Source organism: Pristiophorus japonicus, chromosome 23 (assembly GCF_044704955.1).
Source record: "Pristiophorus japonicus isolate sPriJap1 chromosome 23, sPriJap1.hap1, whole genome shotgun sequence".
NCBI lineage: Eukaryota > Metazoa > Chordata > Chondrichthyes > Pristiophoridae > Pristiophorus > Pristiophorus japonicus.
The window spans coordinates 23,307,638-23,333,435 of NC_091999.1; the positions used below are offsets into that span (position 1 = coordinate 23,307,638).

Genomic DNA, 25,798 nt, shown 5'->3' on the forward strand with positions numbered 1-25,798 from the left:
AATTCCATTTGTTTGAATGTTACAAAGTTAACGACAAATGCAGATTCAACAGAATAGATTTTGGTATAACTGAGCAGGATGGCAGGAAATCGGTTTGAATTTAAAGATTTACCAGGAGTGGGGTTCGAACCCATGCAGGTATAAACCCTTTGGATTTTCCGTCCAACGCCTTAACAACTCGGCCATCCTGGTTTTGTCAGTATTCGGATTTTGTCTTTGTGAGAATCTGGGCTGCAGCTCCACTCTCACAGACACAGGTTTTCAATGAGCATTTTCGAATATTTATAGTAATATTGACACAGGGGCAACTCTCCTGTTCTTTTTCGAGTAATGCTCTGGGAACTTTCACATCCACCCGAGGGTGCAGACAGAGCTTCAATTTAACATTTTATCCGAAAGTCAACAGCTTCAACAATGCAAAATCCCCCAAGTACTGCATTTGAATGTCAGCCAAGATTATATGTTCAAGTCTCAGGAGTGGGACTTACACACACAACCTCCTTATTCAGTCGAGAATGCTGCCACTGAACCAAAGCCGATACCAAAGTTCACATCCGTATTATTTTCCCCAAGTCTTTTTATAAAGTTTCAGGACATACAGAAGTAATATTCAACATTTTAAAAAAGCTTCATTGTCGTCGGGGAATTGAACGCCTACCTCGCGCGTGACAGAGAGAGATATTAACTAAGACACGAATGAGGAGCTGACGGGTGTGGATTCTGTCAGTGCAGGAATCGAGCTGAGAACAGAAATGGACACCATGAGAAGTAGACAGACACATTGAGAGACAGAGACAAACCGACAAACAGGGAGAGACAGACAGCGAGATAGAGACAACGTGAGACAGAAAGTGTGAGACTGAGAAGGAGAGGCAGACTGAGTGAGAAAAAGACACAAACACACACACATACAGATATAAAGAGAGAGAGGGAAACAGTGAGAGAAAGACAGTGATAAAGACAGTAACAAGGAGAGAGACAGATGAAGAGTGAGCGACAGATAGAGAGATATAGAGAGATATAAACAGAAAATGATGGAAATACTCAGCAGGTTAGAGACAGGAACTAACAGAGACAGGCAAATAGAGACAGACAGGTCGAGACATAGACAGACAGAGATGATGGGAATGAGAGAGACAGTCAGACAGAGAGACTGAGAGAATCCCACTGGAACAGAACTGGACATCGTGAGAAAGAGACAGACACGTTGAGAGACAGACAAAGAGGGAAACAGGGAGAGACAGACAGCGAGATAGAGGCAAAGAGAGACAGAATGTTTGAGATTGAGAGGGAGGGTCAGTCTGAATGAGAAAACGACTCAAACACATACATACACAGAGATGTGTTTGTGTGCTCCATAAAGAGAAGGAGGCAAATATGATGCAATGACAGAGACAAAGCCAGGGACAATGAAAGAAACAAAGAGGGAGACAGATAGAGAGAAAGACAGATAGAGACAATAATTCGGTTCTGTCTTTACAAAGGAAGATACAAAAAACCTTCCGAATGTACGAGGGGACTGTGCATCTCGTGAGAATGAGGAACTGAAAGATATCCTTATTGGCGGGAAATTGTGTTGGAGAAATTGTTGGGATTAAAAGCCGATAAATCCCCGGCTCCTGATAGTCTGCATCCCAGAGAACTTAAGGAAGTGGCCCTAGAAATAGTGGATGCATTGTTGATCATTTTCCAACAATCTATCGACTCTGGATCAGTTCCTATGGACTGGAGGGTAGCTAATGTGATGGCACTTTTTAAAAAAGGAGGGAGAGAGAAAGCAGCTAATTATAGACCAGTTAGCCTGGCATCAGTCGTGGGGAAAATATTGGAATCAATCATTAAGGATGAAATACAACCCATTTGGAAAGCAGTGACAGGATCGGACCGAGTCAGCATGGATTTATGAAAGTGAAATCACGCTTGACGAATCTTCTGGAATTTTTTGAGGATGTAATGAGTAGAGTGGACAAGGGAGAACCAGTGGATGTGGTGTATTTGGACTTTCAATAGGCTTTTGACAAGGTCCCGCACTAGAGATTGGTGCACAAAATCATAGCGCATGGTATTGGGATTAATGTACTGACATGGATAAAGAACTGGTTGGCAGACAGGATGCAGAGAATCGGGATAAACGGGTCCTTTTCAAACTGGCAGGAAGTGACTAGTGGGGTGCCGCAGGGCTCAGTGCTGGGACTCCAGCTCTTTACAATATACATGAACGATTTGGTTGAAGGAATAGAGTGTAATATCTCCAAGTTTGCGGATGACACTAAACTGGGTGGCGGTCCGAGCTGTGAAGAGGATGCTAAGAGGCTGCAGGGTGAATTGGACAGATTAGGTGAGTGGGCAAATGCATGGCAGATGCTGTATAATGTGGATAAATGTGAGGTTATCCATTTTGGGGGCAACAACACGAAGGCAGAATATTATCTAAATGGCGGAAAACTAGAAATAGGGGAGGTGCAGTGAGACCTTGGTGTTATGGTTCATCAGTCACTGAAAGTGGGCATGCAGGTACAGCAGCCGGAAAAGAAGGCAAATGGTATGTTGGCCTTCGTAGCTAGAGGATTTGAATATAGGAGCCAGGAGATCTTACTGCAGTTGTACAAGGCCTTAGTGAGGACACACCTGGAATATTGTGTTCAGTTTTGGTCTCCTAGTCTGAGGAAGGACGTTCCTGCTGTTGAGGGAGTGCAGCGAAGGTTCACCAGACTGATTCCAGGGATGGCAGGACTGTCATATGAGGAGAGATTGGATCAACTAGGCCTTTAATCACTGGCGTTTAGAATGATGAGAGGGGATCTCATAGAATCATATAAGATTCTGACGGGAATGCACAGGTTAGATTCGGGAAGAATGTTCTCGATGTTGGGGAAGCCAGAACCAGGGGACATAGTCTTAGGATAAGATGTAGGCCATTTAGCAGTGAGATGAGTAGAAACTTCTTCACTCAGAGAGTTGTTGACCGGTGGAATTCCCTGCCACAGAGAGTTGTTGAAGCCAGTTTATTGGATATATTCAAGAGAGAGTTAGATATGGTCCTTACGGTTAAGTGGATGAAGTGGGATGGAGAGGAAAACAGGAAAGGGTAACTGAAAGAATGATCAGCCATGATAATATTGAATGGCGGTGCAGGCTCGAAGGGCCTAATGGCCTACTCCTGCAGCTTTTTTCTATGTTTCTATGTTTCAAAAACAGAAAATGATGGAAACGCTCATCAGATTAGAGACAGGGACAAAATGAGACAGGCAAAAACACGGACAGGGAGTGCTGCACTTGAGTGTTTGCCAAGATGATAATGCTCAGAAGTGCGACTTGAACACACAAACTCCCGATTCAGTCGAGAATGCTGCCACTGAAACAAAGCCAATACAAAAGTTCACAACCTTATTATTTCCCCCAAGTCTGTTTTATAAGTTCCAGGACATACCAAATTCATGGTGATGATTTCCACAGACAGTTGCACATACACAGAGACATATATAGAGATAGACAGACACAGACACACACACACATAAACAAAAATTTGCACGCACCAACGGGCATGCACAGATGCCTTCGTCATCTCGAGGGATAGACAGGCTGAATCACTCGCAACTTTGACTGATGCTTGCGATTTTTGAAACGGATCTATCGTGAATATTGCAGATTAATTAAAATGAGAAAAAAATGTCAGTGTTGAAAGCTGTGGGACGTTATTCCATCTATCTCAGGATCAGTTTGGCAGAGAACGGGTTAAATTGTGAAATGGAATGAAAAATACTGAGAATGGTAGTCGGCAGGATTCGAACCTGCGCGGGATAACCCAATGGACTTCCAGTCCATCGCCTTAACCACTCGGCCACGAGTCCTGTGTTGCTGCGTTTTTTCACGTTACTCAGAAAAAACTCAGTCATCCATCTCTGTGCTGCAGACGGCCAAAGACTCCTGAAAAATTCTCCGTTTGCTAAAAATCTGGACGGGGCAATCTCCTCCACCTGTATTTTTACAGTTCGATATTGCTCTGGAACTTTTTAATATGAATCTCTTCCAAGAAACAGAAGTAAAATTATACGATTTGAAATAACTGCCTCCCCCTCGGGGAATTGAACCCCGGTCTCCCACGTGACAGGCTGAGATACTCACCACTATACTAACGAGGAACTGACATGTACCAATTCTGTCAGAGCAGTAATCGAGCCACTGTGAACAGAACTGGGCACCATGAGAAGTCGACAGACACATTGAGAGACAGAGACAAACCGACAAACAGGGAGAGACAGACAGTGAGATAGAGACAACGAGAGACAGAAAGTGTGAGACTGAGAAGGAGAGGCAGACTGAGTGAGAAAAAGACTCAAACATATACATATACAGAGACGTGTGTGAGTGATCTATTAAGAGAGAGGGAAAGAGTGATAGAAACATAATGATAAAGAAAGTGACAAGGAGACAGATGGAGAGAGAGCGATAGTGACTAAAACAGAAAATGATGGAAATACTTCTCAGCTTAAAGGCAGGGACTAACAGAGACAGGCAAAGACATGGACAGACCGAAATGATGGGAAAGAGAGAGCCAGTCAGACAAAGAGTCTGAGAGAATCCCATTGGAACAGACGTGGCACCGTGAGAAAGAGACAGATTGAGAGACAGAGACAAACAGAGAAACAGGGACAGCCAGAGTGAGTCAGACTGAGAGAGACAATTTCATCCGAAAGTCAACAGCTTCAACATTGCAAAATTCCCCAAGTGCTGCACTTGAGTGTTAGCCAAGATGATAATGCTCAAGTCTCAGAAGTGCGACTTCAACACACAAACTCCCGATTCAGTCGAGAATGCTGCCACTGAAACAAAGCCGATACAAAATTTCACAACCTTTTAATTTGCACCAAGTCTTTTTTATGAGTTCCAGGACATACCAAATTCATGATGATGATTTATAGAAACATAGAAACATAGAAATATAGAAAATAGGTGCAGGAGTAGGCCATTCGGCCCTTCTAGCCTGCACCGCCATTCAATGAGTTCATGGCTGAACATTCAACTTCAGTACCCCATTCCTGCTTTCTCGCCATACCCCTTGATCCCCCTAGCAGTAAGGACCTCATCTAACTCCTTTTTGAATATATTTAGTGAATTGGCCTCAACAACTTTCTGTGGTAGAGAATTCCACAGGTTCACCACTCTCTGGGTGAAGAAGTTCCTCCGCATCTCGGTCCTAAATGGCTTACCCCTTATCCTTAGACTGTGACCCCTGGTTCTGGACTTCCCCAACATTGGGAACATTCTTCCTGCATCTAACCTGTCTAACCCCGTCAGAATTTTATATGTTTCTATGAGGTCCCCTCTCATTCTTCTGAACTCCAGTGAATACAAGCCCAGTTGATCCAGTCTTTCTTGATAGGTCAGTCCCGCCATCCCGGGAATCAGTCTGGTGAACCTTCGCTGCACTCCCTCAATAGCAAGAATGTCCTTCCTCAGGTTAGGAGACCAAAACTTTACACAATACTCCAGGTGTGGCCTCACCAATGCCCTGTACAACTGTAGCAACACCTCCCTGCCCCTGTACTCAAATCCCCTTGCTATGAAGGCCAACATGCCATTTGCTTTCTTAACCGCCTGCTGCACCTGCATGCCAACCTTCAATGACTGATGTACCATGACACCCAGGTCTCTTTGCACCTCCCCTTTTCCTAATCTGTCACCATTCAGATAATAGTCTGTCTCTCTGTTTTTACCACCAAAGTGCACAGACAGGTGCACATTCACAGAGACATATATTGAGATAGACAGACACAAAGACACGCACACACATAACCAAAAATGTGCACGCACCAACGGGCATGCACAGATGCCTTCGTCATCTCGAGGGATAGACAGGCTGAATCACTGTCGCAACTTTGACTGATGTTTGCGATTTTTGAAACGGATGTATCGTGAATATTGCAGATTAATAAAAATGAGAAAACAATGTCAGTGTTGAAAGGTGTGGGACGTTATTCCATCGATCTCAGGATCAGTTTGGCAGAGAACCGGTTAAATTGTGAAATGGAATGAAAAATGCTGAGAATGGTAGTCGGCAGGATTCGAACATGCGCGGGATAACCCAATTGATTTCTAGTCCATCGCCTTAACCACTCGGCCACGACTACTGTGTCGCTGCCTTTTCAAACTTTACTCAGAAAAAACTCAGTCATCCATCTCTTTGCAGCAGACGGCCAAAGACGCCTGAAAAATTCTCCGTTTGCTAAAAATCTGGACGAGGCAATCTCCTCTATCTGTATTTTTACAGTTCGATATTGCTCTGGAACTTTTTAATATGAATCTCTTCCAAGAAACAGAAGTAAAATTCTACATTTTGAAACACCTGCCTCCCCGTCGGGGAATTGAACCCCGGTCTCCCGCATGACAGGCAGGGATACTCACCACTATACGAACGAGGAACTGACGTGTACCAATTCTGTCAGAGCAGTAATCGAGCCACTGTGAACAGAACTGGGCACCATGAGAAGTCGACAGACACATTGAGAGACAGAGACAAACCGACAAACAGGGAGAGACAGACAGCGAGATAGAGACAACGAGAGACAGAAAGTGTGAGACTGAGAAGGAGAGGCAGACTGAGTGATAAAAAGACTCAAACATATACATATACAGAGATGTGTGTATGTTTGATCTCTTAAGAGAGAGAGAGGGAAAGAGTGATGGAAAGACAATGATAAAGACAGTTACAAGGAAAGAGACAGATGGAGAGAGAGCGATAGAGACTGAAACAGAAAATGATGGAAATACTTCTCAGCTTACAGGCAGGGACTAACAGAGACAGGCAAAGACATGGACAGACCGAAATGATGGGAAAGAGAGAGCCAGTCAGACAAAGAGTCCGAGAGAATCCCATTGGAACAGACGTGGCACCGTGAGAAAGAGACAGATTGAGAGACAGAGACAGAGACAAACAGAGAAATAGGGACAGACAGAGTAGTCAGACTGAGAGAGACAAAGACTCAAACACACAAACACATACACAACTCTCTGAAGAGAGAGAGAGAGAGGGAGAGACCGAGCGACGCAGATGCATTTCACAATTTCATTTCATTATCGATTCAGAGTGTCACAATGTTACAGAAATTTGCTGATTCAACCGATGAAAATCCGGTCTCACTGATCAGAATGGGAGGAAATCCGTGTTAAATTAAAGAGGTACCAGGAGTGGGGTACGAACCCACGCGGTAAAAAACCACTAAAAATTCAACGCCAACGCCTCAACCAATCGGCTATCCTGGTCCTGTGAGAGCCTGAATTCTGTCTCTGTGAGAATCTGGGCTTCAACCCCAACCCCACATACAAAAACATACACATCGGCTTTCAGTGAGCATTTATTAACATTTTTAGGAATATTGAGACGGGGGCAACTCTCCTATTCTTTTTCGAGTAATGCATTGGGAACTTTCATATCCACCCGAGGGTGCAGACGGAGCTTCAATTTAACATTTCATCCGAAAGTCAACAGCTTCAACATTGCAAAATTCCCCAAGTGCTGCACTTGAGTGTTAGCCAAGATGATATGCTCAAGTCTCAGAAGTGCGACTTGAACACACAAACTCCCGATTCAGTCGAGAATGCTGCCACTGAAACAAAGCCGATACAAAATTTCACAACCTTATAATTTCCACCAAGTCTTTTTTATAAGTTCCAGGACATACCAAATTCATGATGATGATTTCCACAGACAGTTGCACATACACAGAGACATATGTAGAGATAGACAGACACAAAGACACGCACACACATAACCAAAAATGTGCACGCACCAACGGGCATGCACAGATGCCTTCGTCATCTCGAGGGATAGACAGGCTGAATCACTGTCGCAACTTTGACTGATGTTTGCGATTTTTGAAACGGATGTATCGTGAATATTGCAGATTAATAAAAATGAGAAAAAAATGTCAGTGTTGAAAGGTGTGGGACGTTATTCCATCGATCTCAGGATCAGTTTGGCAGAGAACCGGTCAAATTGTGAAATGGAATGAAAAATGCTGAGAATGGTATTCGGCAGGATTCGAACATGCGCGGGATAATCCAATTGATTTCTAGTCCATCGCCTTAACCACTCGGCCACGACTACTGTGTCGCTGCTTTTTCAAACGTTACTCAGAAAAAACTCAGTCATCCATCTCTGTGCAGCAGACGGCCAAAGACGCCTGCAAAATTCTCCGTTTGCTAAAAATCTGGACCAGGCAATCTCCTCTATCTGTATTTTTACAGTTCGATATTGCTCTGGAACTTTTTAATATGAATCTCTTCCAAGAAACAGAAGTAAAATTCTACATTTTGAAACACCTGCCTCCCCGTCGGGGAATTGAACCCCGGGCTCCCGCGTGACAGGCAGGGATACTTCCCACTATACTAACGAGGAACTGACGAGCACCAGTTCTGCCAGAGCAGTAATCGAGCCACTGTGAACAGAACTGGACACCATGAGAAGTCGACAGACACATTGAGAGACAGAGACAAACCGACAAACAGGGAGAGACAGACAGCGAGATAGAGACAACGAGAGACAGAATGTGTGAGACTGAGAAGGAGAGGCAGACTGAGTGAGAAAAAGACTCAAACATATACATATACAGAGATGTGTGTGTGTTTGATCTATTAAGAGAGAGAGAGGGAAAGAGTGATAGAAAGACAATGATAAAGACAGTTACAAGGAAAGAGACAGATGGAGAGAGAGCGATAGAGACTAAAACAGAAAATGATGGAAATACTTCTCAGCTAACAGGCAGGGACTAACAGAGACAGGCAAAGACATGGACAGACCGAAATGATGGGAAAGAGAGAGCCAGTCAGACAAAGAATCTGAGAGAATCCCATTGTAACAGACGTGGCACCGTGAGAAAGAGACAGATTGAGAGACAGAGACAAACAGAGAAACAGGGACAGCCAGAGTGAGTCAGACTGAGAGAGACAAAGACTCAAACATACAAACACATACACAACTCTCTGAAGAGAGAGAGAGGGAGAGACCGAGCGACGCAGATACATTTCACAATTTCATTTCATTATCGGTTCAGAGTGTCACATTGTTACAGAAAATTGCTGATTCAACCGATGAAAATCCGGTCTCACTGATCAGAATGGGAGGAAATCCGTGTTAAATTAAAGAGATACCAGGAGCGGTGTGCGAACCCACGCGGGAAAAATCCATTAAAATTCAAGGCCAACGCCTCAACCACTCGGCGATCCTCGTCCTGTGAGAGCCTGCATTCCGTCTCTGTGAGAATCTGGGCTTCAAACCCGACCCCACATACAAACACATACACATCGGCTTTCAGTGAGCATTTAGGAACATTTTTAGGTATATTGAGACGGGGGCAACTCTCCTATTCTTTTTCGAGTAATGCACTGGGAACTTTCATATCCACCCGAGGGTGCAGACGGAGATTCAATTTAACATTTCATCCGAAAGTCAACAGCTTCAACATTGCAAAATTCCCCAAGTGCTGCACTTGAGTGTTTGCCAGGATGATAATGCTCAAGTCTCAGAAGTGCGACTTGAACACACAAACTCCCGATTCAGTCGAGAGTGCTGCCACTGAACCAAAGCCGATACAAAAGTTCACAACCTTATTATTTCCCCCAATTCTTTTTTATAAGTTCCAGGACATACCAAATTCATGATGATGATTTCCACAGACAGTTGCACATACACAGAGACATATATAGAGATAGACAGACACAAAGACACGCACATACATAACCAGAAATGTGCACGCACCAACGGGCATGCACAGATGCCTTCGTCATCTCGAGGGATAGACAGGCTGAATCACTGTCGCAACTTTGACTGATGTTTGCGATTTTTGAAAGGGATGTATCGTGAATATTGCAGATTAATAAAAATGAGAAAAAAATGTCAGTGTTGAAAGGTGTGGGACGTTATTCCATCTATCTCAGGATCAGTTTGGCAGAGAACCGGTCAAATTGTGAAATGGAATGAAAAATGCTGAGAATCGTAGTGGGCAGGATTCGAACATGCGTGGGATAACCCAATGGATTCCTAGTCCATCGCCTTAACCACTCGGCCACGACTACTGTGCCGCTGCCTTTTCAAACGTTACTCAGAAAAAACTCAGTCATCAATCTCTGTGCAGCAGACGGCCAAAGACGGCTGAAAGATTCTCCGTTTGCTAACAATCTGGACGAGGCAATCTCCTCTGTCTGTATTTTTACAGTTCGATATTGCTCTGGAACTTTTTAATATGAATCTCTTCCAAGAAACAGAAGTAAAATTCTACATTTTGAAACACCTGCCTCCGCGTCGGGAATTGAACCCCGGTCTCCCGCATGACAGGCGGGGATACTCACCACTATACTAACAAGGAACTGACGAGCACCAGTTCTGCCGGAGCAGTAATCGAGCCACTGTGAACAGAACTGGACACCATGAGAAGTCGACAGACACATTGAGAGACAGAGACAAACCGACAAACAGGGAGAGACAGACAGCGAGATAGAGACAACGAGAGACAGAATGTGTGAGACTGAGAAGGAGAGGCAGACTGAGTGAGAAAAAGACTCAAACATATACATATACAGAGATGTGTGTGTGTTTGATCTATTAAGAGAGAGAGAGGGAAAGAGTGATAGAAAGACAATGATAAAGACAGTTACAAGGAAAGAGACAGATGGAGAGAGAGCGATAGAGACTAAAACAGAAAATGATGGAAATACTTCTCAGCTAACAGGCAGGGACTAACAGAGACAGGCAAAGACATGGACAGACCGAAATGATGGGAAAGAGAGAGCCAGTCAGACAAAGAATCTGAGAGAATCCCATTGGAACAGACGTGGCACCGTGAGAAAGAGACAGATTGAGAGACAGAGACAAACAGAGAAACAGGGACAGCCAGAGTGAGTCAGACTGAGAGAGACAAAGACTCAAACATACAAACACATACACAACTCTCTGAAGAGAGAGAGAGGGAGAGACCGAGCGACGCAGATACATTTCACAATTTCATTTCATTATCGGTTCAGTGTGTCACATTGTTACAGAAAATTGCTGATTCAACCGATGAAAATCCGGTCTCACTGATCAGAATGGGAGGAAATCCGTGTTAAATTAAAGAGATACCAGGAGCGGTGTGCGAACCCACGCGGGAAAAATCCATTAAAATTCAAGGCCAACGCCTCAACCACTCGGCGATCCTCGTCCTGTGAGAGCCTGCATTCCGTCTCTGTGAGAATCTGGGCTTCAAACCCGACCCCACATACAAACACATACACATCGACTTTCAGTGAGCATTTAGGAACATTTTTAGGAATATTGAGACGGGGGCAACTCTCCTATTCTTTTTCGAGTAATGCACTGGGAACTTTCATATCCACCCGAGGGTGCAGACGGAGATTCAATTTAACATTTCATCCGAAAGTCACCAGCTTCAACATTGCAAAATTCCCCAAGTGCTGCAGTTGAGTGTTAGCCAAGATGATAAAGCTCAAGTCTCAGAAGTGCGACTTGAACACACAAACTCCCGATTCAGTCGAGAATGCTGCCACTGAACCAAAGCCGATACAAAAGTTCACAACCTTATTATTTTCCCCAAGTCTTTTTTATAAGTTCCAGGACATACCAAATTCATGGTGATGATTTCCACAGACAGTTGCACATACACAGAGACATATATAGAGATAGACAGACACAAAGACACGCACACACATAACCAAAAATGTGCACGCACCAACGGGCATGCACAGATGCCTTCGTCATCTCGAAGGATAGACAGGCTGAATCACTGTCGCAACTTTGACTGATGTTTGCGATTTTTGAAACGGATGTATCGTGAATATTGCAGATTAATAAAAATGAGAAAAAAATGTCAGTGTTGAAAGGTGTGGGACGTTATTCCATCTATCTCAGGATCAGTTTGGCAGAGAACCGGTCAAATTGTGAAATGGAATGAAAAATGCTGAGAATCGTAGTGGGCAGGATTCGAACATGCGCGGGATAACCCAATGGATTCCTAGTCCATCGCCTTAACCACTCGGCCACGACTACTGTGCCGCTGCCTTTTCAAACGTTGCTCAGAAAAAACTCAGTCATCAATCTCTGTGCAGCAGACGGCCAAAGACGGCTGAAAGATTCTCCGTTTGCTAAAAATCTGGACGAGGCAATCTCCTCTGTCTGTATTTTTACAGTTCGATATTGCTCTGGAACTTTTTAATATGAATCTCTTCCAAGAAACAGAAGTAAAATTCTACATTTTGAAACACCTGCCTCCCCGTCGGGGAATTGAACCCCGGTCGCCCGCGTGACAGGCGGGGATACTCACCACTATACTAACGAGGAACTGACGTGTACCAGTTCTGCCAGAGCAGTAATCGAGCCACTGTGAACAGAACTGGACACCATGAGAAGTCGAAAGACACATTGAGAGACAGAGACAAGCCGACAAACAGGGAGAGACAGACAACGAGATAGAGACAACGAGAGACAACGAGGTGGACAAGTCCCCTGGACCTGATGACATGCATCCCAGGGTCTTCAGAGAAGTGGCTGCAGAGATAGTGGATGCACTGGTTGTAATCTACCAATATTCCCTGAACTCTGGAGAAGTCCCAGTGGACTGGAAAACAGCAAATGTAACACCCCTATTTAAGAAATTAGGGAGACAGAAAGCAGGAAACTAAAGACCAGTTAGTCTACCATCTGTCAGTGGGATAATACTGGAGTCCATCATTAAGGAAAAGTAGCAGGACATTTTGAAAATCATATTGCAGTCAAGCAGATTCAACATGGTTTTATGAAAGGGAAATCATGTTTGACAAATTTGCTGGAGTTGATTGAGGATTTAACGAGCAGAGTGGATGAAGTAGAACCAGTTGATGTCGTATATGTGGATTTCCAGAAAGCATTTGATAAGTTGCCACACAAAAGTTTACTGCAGAAGCTAAGAGCTCATGGATGTGGGGGTAATATATTAGAATGGATAGAGGATTGGCTAACTAACATAAAACAGAGACTCAGGATAAATGGGTCATTTTTAGGTTGCCAAACTGTAACTAATGGGGTGACACAGGGATCAGTGCTGGGGCCTCAATTATTTACAATTTATATTAATGACTTGAATGAAGGGACCGACAGTAACGCAGCCACATTTGCTGATGATACAAAGATAGGTGGGAAAGCAAGTTGTGAGGAGGAGGCAACAAATCTACAAAGGGATATAGACAGGCTCAGTGAGTGGGGAAAAATCTGGCAGATGGACTATAATGTGGTAAATGTCAGGTTATCCCCTTTGGTAGGAAAAATAAAAACGTGAATTATTATTTAAATGGGGTTGATTACAAAATGCTGTAGTACAGAGGGATCTGGGGGTTCTTGTCCAAGAATCTCAATAGGTTAACATGCAGGTACAGCAAATAATCAGGAAAGCAAATGGAATGCTGGGCTTTATTGCAAGGGGGGTGGAGTATAAAAGTCGGGAAGTCCTGCTACAACTGTACAGGCCATTGGTAAGACCACAGCTGGAGTACTGCACACAGTTTTGGTCTGGACTTGTCTCCATTCCCGTGCCGAGGGGATTGTTACACCAGACGGGAGGGGCAACTATGGGGACACTGATTCCGCACCAATTCCCATTCTCCTCCTTTCTGGTGGATAATGGAGGGGCCACTGTGTGTAATGTGCAAGTCAGTAAGCATTGTCAGCAAGCTCTTTTTGGAGATTATATTCAGTGGAAAGTTTGACACTATTCTGGATTTTGTACCAAAGATCAATGTAGGATTCAATAAAAATGCATAATTTTATTGCAAACTAAATTTCTGTTGAGAGTCGCTGAATTAAGCGGGAAGATAACACACAGCGTTTCTTAAATGGACACTGCAGCCTCGAGAACACAATCAGCAATATATCCAGAGTATTAAAGTCCAGCCCAGTTATAGGGTTATTATCAGCAGAAACAAACCCCAACTGTCAGAATGAACATGGTTCAGTCGGGATGTGATTAACAGCAGATTCCAACCCCTGCAGGCAATTGTGAACTGCTGGTGTTTCAGCAGGTGGGATGACCCAGTGAATCCCTTCACACACATGGGGCAGGTGCACGGCCTCTCCCCAGTGTGAATTCGCTGGTGAGTTACAAGGTGGGATGACCCAGTGAATCGCTTCCCACACATGGGGCAGGTGAACGGCCTCTCCCCAGTGTGAATGCGTCGATGAATTTCCAGCACAGACGGCGATCTAAATACCTTCCCATAGTCCCCACAGTTTCTCCATGGTGCTGGTATCCTTGTGACTCTGGATGGTTGGACGATCAGTTGAAGCCTCGCCCACACTCACAACACGTTCACAGTTTCACCCCGCTGTGAATGGTGCGATGTTTCTTCAGGCTGTGTGACTGGTTAAAGCTTTTTCCACAGGCAGAGCACTGGATCAATCACTCGGGTGTGTGTGTCTCTGTGCTTTTCCAGTCACACTGATGTTTGAAATCTTTTCCCACAGGCAGGACAGACAAACATTTCTCCTTCCACTTTCAAAGGACGATGATATTCGGGTCCTGATGAATCGATTGAGTCCGTCAGATCTTGACATGATGTTTGGTTTGTGTTTCCTGTCTGAAAATCTCCCCTTCTAATACGCTGTAAAAGGAGATAACAAAACTCATCACTGTCAGTACAAGACAGAAATTCAGGATAGACACATCTAGTTTCCATGGAACATTCTTTCCTCTCTTGTTCTTCCAAAGCTTTAAATCCCTGTCCAACACATTGTCCCTCCTGCTGTGCTGAAATCCAAATCAACACACATTTCTAAACTGTTTCTCCTCCACTCCCAGTTTTCAACACCAATTCTGGTTGGGTTCAGTTCGACACTCACTGGTTCTCCTCCCCTTAAGGTACTGACTCTGGCTGGGTTCAGTTCTACACTCACTGGTTCTCCTCCCCTTAAGGTACTGACTCTGGCTGGGTTCAGTTCTACACTCACTGGTTCTCCTCCTCTTAAGGTACTGACTCTGGCTGGGTTCAGTTCTACATTCACTGGTTCCCTTCCCCTGAAGGTACTGACTCTGGCTGGGTTCAGTTCTACACTCACTGGTTCCCCTCCCCTGAAGGTACTGACTCTGGCTGGGTTCAGTTCTACACTCACTGGTTCCCCTCCCCTGAAGCTACTGACTCTGGCTGGGTTCAGTTCTACACTCACTGGTTCCGTTCCCTTGAAGGTACTGACTCTGGCTGGATTCAGTTCTACACTCACTGGTTCCCCTCCCCTGAAGGTACTGACTCTGGCTGGGTTCAGTTCTACACTCACTGGTTCCCCTCCCCTGAAATTACTGACTCTGGCTGGGTTCAGTTCTACACTCACTGGTTCCCCTCCCCTGAAGGTACTGACTCTGGCTGGGTTCAGTTCTACACTCACTGGTTCCCCTCCCCTGAAGGTACTGACTCTGGCTGGGTTCAGTTCTACACTGACTGGTTCCCTTCCCCTGAAGGTACTGACTCTCGCTGGGTTCAGTTCTACACTCACTGGTTCCCCTCCCCTGAAGGTACTGACTCTGGCTGGGTTCAGTTCTACACACACTGGTTCCCCTCCCCTGAAGGTACTGACTCTGGCTGGGTTCAGTTCTACACTCACTGGTTCCCCTCCCCTGAAGGTACTGACTCTGGCTGGGTTCAGTTCTACACTCACTGTTTCCCTTCCACTGAAGGTACTGACTCTGGCTGGGTTCAGTTCTAGACTCACTGGTTCCCCTCCCCTTAAGTACTGACTCTGGCTGGGTTCAGTTCTACACTCACTGGTTCCCCTCCCCTGAAGGTACTGACTCTGGCTGGGTTCAGTTCTACACTCACTGTTTCCCTTCCACTGAAGGTACTGACTCTGGCTGGGTTCAGTTCTATACTCACTGGTTCCCCTCCCCTTAAGTACTGACTCTGGCTGGGTTCAGTTCCACACTGACTGGTTCCCTTCCCCTGAAGGTACTGACTCTGGCTGAGTTCAGTTCTGCACTCACTGGTTCCCTTCCGCTGAAGGTGCTGACTCTGGCTGGGTTCAGTTCTACACTCACTGGTTCCCTTCCCCTAAAGGTGCTGACTCTGGTTGGGTTGTGTTCTACACTCACTGGTTCCCCTCCCCTGAAGGTGCTTACTCTGGTTCGGTTCAGTTCTGCACTCACTGGTTCCCTTCCCCTGAAGGTGCTGACTCTGGCTGGGTTCAGTTCTACAATCACTGGTTCCCCTCCCCTGAAGGTGCTGATTCTGGTTGGGTTCAGATTCACACTCACTGGTTCCCCTCCCCTGAAGGTGCTGATTCTTGTTGGGTTCAGTTCCACACTCACTGGTTCCCCTCTCTCTCCTCCCCTGATGTTTTTTTTTCTGTTAAGTTAGTATTTAGTCTTTAAATAAAGGTTAATTAAATCAGCGGATTGCTGAGTCGTTGCTGGGTATATTTCTCTAAGATTTAGAGTTTAGTTCTACTTGATAATTGCGAGTGTAACTGGAGGGATGACAGGACAGCTCAGTTCCGTGGATTACACATCCTGTGGCATGTGAGCAATCCTGGAAGCTTCGCACAGCCAGGACGACCACATGTGCAGGAGGTGTCTCCAGCTGCACCAACTCCAGCTCCGCGGTTTTCAGCTTGAGCGGCGGCTGGAGTCACGGCGGTGCATCCATGAGACTGAGAGCTACGGGGATCTCACGTTTCTAGAGGTGGTCACCCAGCAGCTTAAGAATGTGCAGGCAGAGGGGGATTGGGTGACCCCTGGACAGAAGAGGAGGACCAGACAGGTAGTGCAGGAGTCCCCTGAGTCCATCTCGCTCTCGAACCGGTTCTCTGTTCTGAGTACTGGTGAGGGCGATGGTGGCTCTGGGAGTGAGCCAGAGCCACATTCACAGCACCTTGGGTGTCTCAGCTGTGCGGGGGGGAGGAAGAAGAATGGAAGAGCTCTAGTGATAGGGGATTCAATAGTCAGGGGAGCAGACAGGTGTTTCTGCAGCCGCAGACGTGACTCCAGGATGGTATGTTGCCTCGCTGGTGCCAGGATGTCACTGAGCGGCTGCAGGGCATTCTGGGGGGAGAGGGTGAACGGCCGGAGGTTGTGGTCCACATCGGGACCAATGCCACAGGTAGAAGGAGGGGTGAGGTCCTGCAGGCAGCATTTAAGAAGCTAGGAGAGAGATTAAAAAGCAGGCTCTCAAAGCTAGTAATCTCCGGATGACTCCCGATGCCACGAGCTCGTGAGTACAGAAATAGGAGGATAGAACAGATGAATACGTGGCTGGAGAGATGGTGCAGGCGGGAGGGCTTTAGTTTACGGAGGCATTGGGACCGTTTCTGGGGGAGGTGGGACCGGTACATTCTGAACAGATTGCACCTCAACAGAGCCGGGACCAATATCCTCACGGGGGGGTTGCTAGTGCTGTTGGAGAGAGTTTAAACTCGCTTGGCAGGGCGACGGGAACCTGAAAATAGATTCAGTAGGGAGGGGAGTAAAGCTGGAATTAGAAAGCAAAATTAAAGAAAGGGAGTTTGAAGGAGAGAGGAAATAAGCAGGAAAAAAGTGTAAAAAAAACAAACTTAAAGCCACTTTGTCTAAATGCACGTATCATTTATAACAAAATAGATGAGTTGACGGCACAAATAGATACAAATGGGTATGATCTGATAGGCATTACAGAGACATGGTTGCAAGGTGACCAGGTCTGGGAATGAAATATTCAGGGGTATTTGACAATCCAGAAGGACAGACAGAAAGGAAAAGGAGGTGGGATAGCTCTATTGATAAAGGATGGAATCACTGCAATAAGAAGAAACAATATTGGCTCAAATGATCAGGATGTTGAACCAGTTTGGGTGGAGATAAGGAATAATAAAGGGAAAAAGTCACTGGTGGATATAGTCTACAGGCCACCTAACAGTAGCAACTGTGTTGGTCGGAGCATAAACCAGGAAATAGTGGGGGCTTGTAAAAAGGGAACAGCAATAATCATTAGTGATTTTAACCTCCATATTGATTAGACATATCAAATTGGTCAGGGTAGCATTGAGTAGGAGTTCATAGAGTACAAAAGGGGCGGGTTCATTCAGCAGTATGTAACGGAACCAACCAGGGGGCAGGCTATCTCAGATCTGGTCCTGTGTAATGAGATAGGATTAAAAAACAATCTCCAAGTAAAGGATCTCCTTGGAATGAGTGATCATAGCATGGTTGAATTTCAAATTCAGATGGTGGGTGAGAAAGTTAGCTCTCTAACCAGCGTACTAAGCTTAAATGAAGGAGACTATGTAGGTATGAGGGCAGAATTGGCTCAAGTGGACTGGGAAAATAGATTAAAGTGTAGGACGGTTGTTGAACAGTGGTGTACATTTAAGGAGATATTGCACAACTCTCGAGAGGAATATATTCCAGTGAGGAGAAAAGGGTGTAAAAGAAAAGATAGCCATCCATGGCTAACTAACGAAATAAAGGACGGTGTCCAATTTAAAAACGAGGTGAGACAAAGTGGCCAAAACTAGTGGGAGGACAGAAGATTGGGAATCTTTTAAAAGCCAGCAAAGAAAGACTAAAAAAATGAAGAAAGGGAAGTTAGACTATGAAAGTAAACTAGCACAAAATATAAAAACAGATAGCAAGAGTTTCTATAGGTATATAAAAAGAAAAAGAGTGGCTAAAGTAAATGTTGCTCCCTTGGAGGACGAGACCGGGAATTAGTAATGGGGAACATGGAGATGGCCGAAACTCTACAAACATTTTGTATCTGTCTTTACGGTAGAGGACACAAACAATATCCCAACGGTGGATAGTCAAGGGGCGATACGGCGGGGAGGGGGGGCGGAGGAACCTAATAAAATCACTAAGAAGGTGTTACTCAGTAAGGTAATGGGACTAAAGGCAGATAAATCCCCTGGACCTGGTGGCTTGCATCCTAGGGTCTTCAGAGAAGTAACGGCAGGGATAGTGAATGCATTGATTGTAAATTTAACATAATTCCCTGGATTCAGATTGGAAACCTGCAAATGTAACACCTCTATTTAAAAAAGGAGGCAGACAAAAAACAGGAAGCTATAGACCAATTAGCCTAACATCGGTGGTTGGGAAAATGTTGGAGTCCATTATTAAAGAAGCAGTAGCAGGACATTTGGAAAAGCACTTTTTGTGTCAGGCAGAGTCACCACGGATTTATGAAGGGGAAGTCATGTTTGACAAATTTGTTGGAATTCTTTGAGGATGCAACAGACAGGGTGGATAAAGGGGAACCATTGGATGTGGTATATTTGGACTTCCAGAAGGCATTTGACAAGGTGCCACATAAAAAGTTACTGCACAAGATAAAATATCATGGGGTTGGGGGTAATATATTAGCATGGATAAAGGATTGATAAGTAAAAGAAAACAGAGTCAGGATAAATGGTTAATTCTCGGGTTGGCAATCAGTAACTAGTGGGGTGTCGCAGGGATCAGTGCTGGGACCCCTACTATTTACAATCTATATTAACGATGTGGAAGAAAGAGCCGATGGCAACGTAGCCACATTTGCTGACGATGCAAAGATAGGAGGAAAATCAATGTGTGAGGAGGACACAAAAAATCTGCAAAAGGACATAGACAGGCTAAATGAGCGTGCAAAAATTTGGTAGATGGAGTATAATGTTGGAAAGTGTGAGGTCATGTGCTTTGGCAGAAAAATTCAAAGAGCAAGTTATTAATTAAATGGAGAAAAATTGCAGAGGTTAGTATGCAGGTTCTGCAAGTGATCAGGAAGGCCAATGAAATCTTGGCCTTTGTTGCAAAGGGGATGGAGTATAAAAGCAGGGAAGTCTTGCTACAGTTATACAGGGTATTGGTGATGGCACACCTGGAATACTGTGTTCAGTTTTGGTTTCCATATTTACGAAAGGATATACTTGCTTTGGTGGCAGTTTCTTGTCTTGGAGGGTTGTAGTAAATCTGTGGAATTCGCTGCCTCAGAGAGCTGTGGAAGCTGGGTCATTGAATAAATTTAAGACAGGGATAGGCAGGTTTTTAACCAATAAGGGGTTATGGGGCGAAGACAGGTAAGTGGTCCAGAGTCCATGATCGGATCAGCCATGATCGTGTTGCGTTGTGAAGCAGGCTCGAGTATGGCCTGCTCCTGCTCATATTCCTTATGTCTATTTGTTCTTATGTTTACCACTCCCTCATCAGACACTTCCAGGGCAAGTACAGCAAGGGTTAGATACAGAGTAAAGCTCCCTCTGCACTGTCCCATCAAATGCTAAACCTTGCCCATAATGAGCAGGGCTCAGGGAGGTTGGTTGCTGGGCACTGCAGTGATGTCATTAAGCTAGTTTGAATAGCTAATAGTTACTCCAAACTAACTTAGGCCAGCATATCTGGCCACACAGAAAGACAGGAAAGCACCAAGCACTTAACAAAGCACAAAAATAAGCATTCAATAACAAATAAAAAAATACAAGGAAGCTGAGAGAACCTGCATCAAGCACCAAGATTTACAAAGCACGAAACAAAACACAAAAAGTAACAAGCAATTAATTAACAAATAAAAAATAAAAGGAACCCTGCATCGAAAGCACCAAGACCAAAGTAATTGATGGGATTGAAGGCCAATAAACCCCCGGGGCCTGATAGTCTGCATCCCAGATTACTTAAGGAAGTGGCCCTAGAAAGAGTGGATGCATTGGTGATCATTTTACAACAGTCTATCGACTCTGGATCAGTTCCTATGGCCTGGAGGGTAGCTAATGTAGCACCACTTTTTAAAAAATGAGAGAGAAAACGGGTAATTATAGACCAGTTAGCCTGACATCAGTAGTGAGGAAAATGTTGGAATCAATCATTAAGGTTGAGAGAGCAATGGCAGGATCGGACCAAATCAACATGGATTTATGAAAGGGAAATCATGCTTGACAAATCTTCTAGAATTTTTTGAGGATGTAACTAGTAGAGTGGACAAGGGAGAACCAGTGTATGTGGTGTATTTGGACTTTGAAAAGGCTTTTGACAAGGTCCCACACAAGAGATTCGTGTGCAAAATTAAAGCACATGCTACTGGGGCTAATGTACTGACGTGGATAGAGAACTGGTTGGCAGACAGGAAGCAGTGAGTCGGGATAAACGAGTCCTTTTCAGAATGGCAAGCAGTGACTAGTGGGGTGCCGAAGAGCTCAGTGCTGGGACCCCAGCTATTTACATTATACATTAATGATTTAGATGGAGGAATTGTTGTAATATCTCCAAGTCTGCAGATGAAACTAGACTGGGTGGCGGTGTGAGCTGTGTGGAGGACGCTAAGAGGCTGAAGGGTGACTTAGACAGGTTGGGTAATTGGGCAAACGCATGGCAGATGCAGCATAATGTGGATAAATGTGAGGTTATTCACTTTAGTGGCAAAAACACAAATGCAGAATATTATCTGAATGGCAGCAGATAAGGAAAAGAGAAAGTGCAACGAGATGGTGTCATGGTACATCAGTCATTGAAAGATAGCATGCAGGTCCAGCAGGCGGTGAAGTAGGCCAATGGTGTATTGGCCTTCACAGCAAGGGGATTTGAGTAGAGGGGCAGGGAGGTCTTACTGAAGTTGTAGAGGTCCTTAGTGAGGTCTCACCTGGAATATTGTGTTCAGTTTTTGTCTCCTAATCTGAGTAAGGACATTCTTGTTATTTAGGGAGTGCAGCGGAGGTTCACCAGACTGATTCCCAGGATGGCAGGACTGACATATGAGGAGAGACTGGATCGACTGGGCCTGTATTCACTGAAGTTTAGAAGGATGAGAGGGAATCTCATCGAAACATATATACAATTCTGACGGGTCTGGACAGGTTTGATGCAGGAAGAATGTTCCCGATTTGGGGAAGGCCAGAAATAGGGGACATAGTCTAAGGATAAGGGGTAAGCCAGTTAGGACTGAGATGAGGAGAAACTTCTTCATTCAGAGTTGTTAAGCTGTGGAATTCCCTGCCTCAGAGAGTTGTTGATGCTAGTTCATTGGATATATTCAAGAGGGAGTTAGATATGGCCCTTACGGCTAAAGGGATCAAAGGTTATGGAGAGAAACGAGGAAAGGGGTACTGAGGTGAATGATCAGCCATGATCTTATTGAATGGTGGTGCAGGCTCGAAGGGCCGAATGGCCTACTCCTGCATCTATTTTCTATGTTTCTATGTAATAATCAATCAATAACAAATAAAAAGGTCGGCGAATCGGTTCTTTCTCACTGTGCAGATCTGCTCCTGGTGATATACCCTCAACCTCCTACTGACTGCAACTCAACTTGCATGTATGTGCAGTAAAAACTCAGAGAAAGCTCAGAATCTCTTCAGTCAACTTAAACTGGGGTCTCGAGATCTCTTGCAACCCAAAAAGCAAAATGAAAAATGGACCACAATCAATTAATAAATAAATAAACACACAAAAAGTAGAAGTCCTACCTTCAGCGGGCCGCCGATGAGGGAGCCCATTGGGCCAGGGACAGGGGCGGCACGCTTCGGGCCCCTCCCACACAGCCTGCAGAGCACACACAGAGATTCTGGGGGCGAGGAGCTACTGCACATGCGTGCACACTCTAGCGTGCATGTGCAGAGGTCCCGGCACTGTTTTCAGCTCCGGGACATGGCTGCGCTTCCATCGAGGCGAGGCTGAGGAGCGGCCAAACTCGGCCTGAAGACTTTTGGTGCCCTAATCGGTATAGAAAAGCGTCGCACCTCTGGTGAGTTCGTCAGAAACCTCTACTGGTCAAATTTGGGGAGCAAGAGTGGGACTGTTTCAAATTTACCAATTTAGCACTTTGTTCTCACCAATGTGTGTGGTCCCTTTAAATCTGCTGCACGGTGTCTCTTCTAGCGGTGGGTGCTGGTGAGTGGTCCCTTTAAATCTGCTGCACGGTGTCTCTTCCAGCGGTGGGAGCTAGTGAGCGGTCCCTTTAAATCTGCTGCACGGTGTCTCTTCCAGCGGTGGGAGCTAGTGAGCGGTCCCTTTAAATCTGCTGCACGGTGTCTCTTCCAGCGGTGGAATGAACATGGTTCAGTTCTGGATGTAACTAACAGCAGAATCCAAACCCTGCAGTCACTTGTGAACTCGCTGGTGTCTCAGCAGGCTGAATGATCGAGTGAACCCCTTCCCACACATGGAGCAAGTGAACGGCCTCTCCCCGGTATGATCTCGCTGGTGTCTCGGAAGGTGCTAATTGTTGTGCATGTATGCACCCTGTGCACTCAATGTACAGTTACATAAGATCTATGAATGTACCTTTACACTGTATACAATATGCCTGTATCACCAGAGGGTGCAACAGGTGGAGACCTATAGGTCACCTGCACACCGCAGGTATAAAAGGGAGCCCACCTTACTGGCACATCATTCAGGAGCTGCAATAAAAGGACTAAGGTCACAACAGTGCAAGTGCAATACCTTACCTCGTGGAGTCATTACTCGAGTGCTGGCAAACACGATAGTAATTACTGTTGAATGTGTTTCCACACACGGAGCAGGTGAACGGCCACTACCCAGTGTGAGTGCGCTGGTGTGTGAGCAGTTCCTTTTTGCTATTAAAGCTCTTCTCACAGGCAGAACATTTAAAAGGTCTCACATTGGTGTGAACAAGTTGGTGTCTCAGTCGGTGGGTTGAAGAAATGAATCCTGACCCACACACGGAACAGGTGAAGGTCTCTCCCCAGTGTGAACTTGCTGGTGTGTTAGCAGCTCACATAACCGAGTGAATCTCTTCCCACACACGGAGCAGCTGAACAGCCTCACCCCAGTGTGGGTGTGTTGATGAGTTTCCAGCTCAGATGGGTAATTGAATCCTTTCCCACAGGCCCCGCATTTTCACGGTTTCTCCCCAGTGTGGCTGCGTTTGTGTTTCGCCAGGCCACAGGATCGGCTGAATCCTCGTCCACACACACAACACGTGTACGGTTTCTCCCCGCTGTCAACTCTGCTTTTTGCTTCCATGTTATGTTTGATGATATTCAGGTCCCGATGAATAGACTGATCGATCTTGATGTGACATTGGAGTTAAATCTCCCGTGTACAAGTCCTCCCCTTCAAATACATTGAATATAAAACAGATAAAAGGGAGTGAGAGAGAACCCAGAAAAACACACAGGCTGATTGTAAAATTGAGCTTAATAAATCGGGGAATTTGTGGTGCGGGCTCTAGAAAAACAGTCACCATGAAAGCTGCCGGATTGTCACTAAAATCCCAACTGGCGCACTAATGTCCTCCAGCGATATGGGGATCGGGCGGGAGAGTCAAGTTCAGGTCGAAGATCAGCCATGGTCATATTGACCGATGGAGAAGGCTCGATGGACCATATTGCTGACTCCTGCTCCTAATCCTTATGATCTGAAGGAAGGGAACCTGCCACCCAACCTGTCCCTCGGCTTTTACCACCCAGAAGGAAAAGGGCAGCATGTGAATGGGAACACCATCATCTGCAAGTTCCCCTCCAAGTCACACACCATCCGGACTTGGTCCTTCATCGTCACTGGGTCAAAATCCTGGAACTGGCTCCCTAACAGCACTGTGGGAGTACCTTCACCACACGGACTGCAGCGGTTCAAGTAGGTGACTCCCCACCACCTTCTCCAGTGTAATTAGGAATGGCCAATAAATGCCGGCCTTGGCAGCGACGGCCACAGCCCGGAACACATTTAAAAATCTGTAAATGTTCAATGGATTAAAAGTCTCTCCAGAAATACTTGTTCCTCAAACACTTTTCCATTGTGTGGACAGGGGGTGCTTAACAATCTAATCTCCCCCAGAGCCCACCTCCCCGGGGGCCCCGCACGGGCCCAGAGCCCACCTCCCCGGGAACCCCGCACGGGCCCAGAGCCCACCTCCCTGCACGGGCCCAGAGCCCACCTCCCCGGAGGCCCCGCACGGGCCCAGTGCCTACCTCCCCGGGGGCCCCGCATGGGCCCAGAGCCCACCTCCCCGGGGGCCCCGCACGGGCCCAGAGCCCACCTTCCCGGGGGCTCCGCACGGGCCCAGAGCCCACCTCCCCGGGGGCCCCGCACGGGCCCAGAGCCCACCTCCTCGGGGGCCCCGCTCGGGGAAAGGCCGGAGCCGCAGGTTGTTGTTCGGGGCCTGAGGCCCACAGTGGGTGTGTGTGAAGCGGATAATGCGGAGTGTTGTCTCTCGGGCAGGCAGGGCCTGTGCCCGCACTCGGTGTGTGTGAAGCCCGCGCCCCCTGGGGTTTATTAACCCGCTCCCTCCCTCCGCCCATCTCTCAGCCGCTGCGTCAGAAACAGCCGCCCTACCGCGCATGATCAGCTCACACTGCCCGGGTGATTGACGGCAGCTCCGGGCCAATAGGAAGAGCGGGGGCGGGGCCGGAGGACCGAGTGGGCAATGGGTCATCCAACGAATCAGACTGTGCTCGGGGCGGGGCTGGAGGACCGAGCGGGCGGAGGGTCCTCCAATCAATCGGAGTGTGCGAGAGGCAGGGCTGAGCCCGGATCTCCCGCACTGAGCATGTGCGGGCGCCGGCGGCGACAGTTGGTGGAGCCCGGATCATTTCGGTTGTCGGCGCGGGGCTGGAAGTGGAGCCGTGTGTGGGGCTGGTGAGCGTCATAAACACCTGGTGTAGGGCCCAGGGCCAATCACAGCCCAGAGGCTGACCCCGGGCTTGACCCGCGGTGACAGGCCCGGGGTCAGCGGGGTCACCGGCCGCCAGCTGGGATTTGGGAAAGAGGAAAAATGGGAGACATTCGAAAGCAAATGGTGCAATTTGCAGGTGAACACAAAGCTGTGAGGGGCAGGGTCCGTGGCCAATCTGTTCCAGCATTAATAGCAGTATAGAGTACAACAAGCA

The 25,798-nt window shown here is 46.3% G+C and overlaps 6 non-coding genes and 1 pseudogene across 6 annotated transcripts; 1 reads left to right on the top strand and 6 right to left on the bottom strand.

Annotated features, from left to right (window-relative positions):
- Positions 1 to 25,798, top strand: part of LOC139235442 (Ig heavy chain C region-like) — a 139,246-nt pseudogene that overhangs the window by 7,115 nt on the left and 106,333 nt on the right.
- Positions 110 to 192, bottom strand: trnaf-gaa (transfer RNA phenylalanine (anticodon GAA)). Its single transcript has one exon. It is a non-coding gene; the product is annotated as a tRNA-Phe (tRNA).
- On the bottom strand, positions 3,770 to 3,851 carry trnas-gga (transfer RNA serine (anticodon GGA)). Its single transcript has one exon. It is a non-coding gene; the product is annotated as a tRNA-Ser (tRNA).
- On the bottom strand, positions 8,327 to 8,398 carry trnad-guc (transfer RNA aspartic acid (anticodon GUC)). Its single transcript has one exon. It is a non-coding gene; the product is annotated as a tRNA-Asp (tRNA).
- Positions 9,994 to 10,074, bottom strand: trnap-agg (transfer RNA proline (anticodon AGG)). Its single transcript has one exon. It is a non-coding gene; the product is annotated as a tRNA-Pro (tRNA).
- trnap-agg (transfer RNA proline (anticodon AGG)) lies at positions 11,960 to 12,040 on the bottom strand. Its single transcript has one exon. It is a non-coding gene; the product is annotated as a tRNA-Pro (tRNA).
- Positions 12,260 to 12,331, bottom strand: trnad-guc (transfer RNA aspartic acid (anticodon GUC)). Its single transcript has one exon. It is a non-coding gene; the product is annotated as a tRNA-Asp (tRNA).